The sequence below is a fragment of the Pavona decussata genome, unplaced genomic scaffold (genome assembly GCF_977016875.1).
Source record: "Pavona decussata unplaced genomic scaffold, jaPavDecu1.1 SCAFFOLD_272, whole genome shotgun sequence".
Classification (NCBI taxonomy): Eukaryota; Metazoa; Cnidaria; class Anthozoa; order Scleractinia; family Agariciidae; genus Pavona; species Pavona decussata.
Genome location: NW_028145674.1, coordinates 1,478,073 through 1,480,000, shown reverse-complemented (window position 1 = coordinate 1,480,000; position 1,928 = coordinate 1,478,073). Strand labels below are relative to the sequence as shown.

The window sequence follows — 1,928 nt, the reverse complement described above, 5'->3', positions numbered from 1 at the left end:
CAAAATGACAAAAAAAAAATAGCACTCCAGATATGTATCTGCACTTGCTGTTAGAAGAATAGTGATTATTTAATGATTGACAAAATAAATATGGCAGTCACTCAAATAAGTGTTGCCCCTAAAATAATAACTAGGGGCACTGAAGAAGTGCAGCACTAAACAACCGGAATATTATAAGCACTCTCTTTAGCACAGGGCCTCTCACTGACAAGATTTTTCGTTTTTCTATTACCTATTATTTTAAATAGGTATATATTGTTTTATATACATGGACACCCTCCCTCCAATAAGCAGTGCCCATGAGTAAGGGCCGCACAACACAGTTGCCACATCCCATGCATGAGTTTAAGTAAATACAATACCTTTTGCAAAGGGCTTTCTTTTCCCTGAAAAGCCAGCGTTCTTCGCGCAGGTCTTTCCTCGCTTTCTGGTTCCAGCAAAGGTCAACTTCACGTGGCCTTTGTTCGGGGTACTACCACTCGCAAACATGGACGTTTCTCTCGATCATCCATTAATGATAAATTGATCTAGAAAAATAAGAGAAGAAAGGTAATAAAAAGATCTAACCAAATATCTGATAAGAACGTCTCGAAAACAAACGATCAAATAAAAAATCCGTAAAGATTTAGCGCAGAGTTGCATTATTGGCGTTACTCGGGGTGCCAGAGGTTATTTTCTTCGCGAGAGAGAAAGAGAAACGCGGTGAAGCCGCGGCAACAAGGCGCAAACACACCTCGAGAGCACATGCTGATCCCGAAAAATACCAAACTTTGCGGCGATAAAACACATTGAAATCGTGAGGTACTTCGAGGTTCCAAAATCGAAATACCTTTAAAATTATCTTATTTGCATATTCCTATTATCTATGGGCCAAAAGATTTCGAAAACAACGTTCACTTACCACGATTGTTCGAGGTCATTCAGCCATCACGCAATTTGCAATCAAAATGAGGTCCGAAAAATTGAACTAAAAGAAGGACAAAAAGTTTGTTTTTTGAGCTAGAGACAGAAGTTTTATGGGCATAATACAATAAAGATTCACAGAAAGTGAGAAAACTAACCTTTACGCAGTTTGATCACTGTCAATTCGGCGATTGAAAAAGCTCGTTGGAAGCACTTCTCGACCGACTGAAGCCATGAGACGGGTGAAATTTTAAGCGCAAAGCATCATGGGGCGCTTGGTTTCTCCTCCTTTACGAGAACCCAAAAACTCCACTGGAACAGAAACTATATCCAAGAAACTCCAATTTCTTCTGCCGAAGATAATATTACCAGAAGGAAAATACGCTCCAAGGCTGCACCATGAGGTTAGATGACGGCTAGTTAAGCTGATGTTGTTCAATGGACGTTCTGACACCGGTAAAGCCCAGAGAAATACAAGCCCAACAAAAACGTGGCCGACCCTCATTACCATTACCATCAGTACCCTGTCTTTGCCGGCATTTATTTCACAAGTCCAGACCGACCCATTCTAAATTCCAACTGAACTTTGCGAAACAGATGTTAGGAAGCATAGAAATATAAAAATACGTTGCGCTTTTTGTCTTCCTTGACCGCAGCGACTTCGCACTTTTGGTGCTTTTTCAAACGTGAAACACGCATTATGCAAATGAGGTTGTTGATCAAATCACCACATTGTTGCAAATCAAAACATTCTTAATCGCTAAATTTCACCATTCTAAATTCACTACACAAAAAAGCAAACAAACATAAAAGCAAAAACGGTTTTACCCGTTTAAAAATGCCTAAAACTTGTTGAATTATTTAGTCCTGATATCTGAATGCTATGTAAAAAAATTGTAAACATTGAATATATGCTAATTGCGTTGTGTGGGACACTTAGTCCTACATAAAGAAATCTTTCTTCTCGCTGTTTTCTATTGTCGATTTTCATTTTTTTTTTTGAAAATTGCTATTGTATATAAGTT

General features: G+C 38.6%; 1 long non-coding RNA gene across 1 annotated transcript in view; it reads right to left on the bottom strand.

Moving 5' to 3' along the window:
* LOC146455655 (uncharacterized) overlaps window positions 1-1,370 on the bottom strand; it is a 3,004-nt gene extending 1,634 nt beyond the window's left edge. Inside the window, exons 1-3 of the long non-coding RNA XR_014858991.1 lie at window positions 1,062-1,370; window positions 902-967; window positions 363-527 (exon numbers count right to left, since the gene is read on the bottom strand). This is a non-coding gene — a long non-coding RNA (uncharacterized LOC146455655). The remainder of the gene's footprint in view (window positions 1-362; window positions 528-901; window positions 968-1,061) is intronic.
* Window positions 1,371-1,928: the final 558 nt, after the last annotated feature.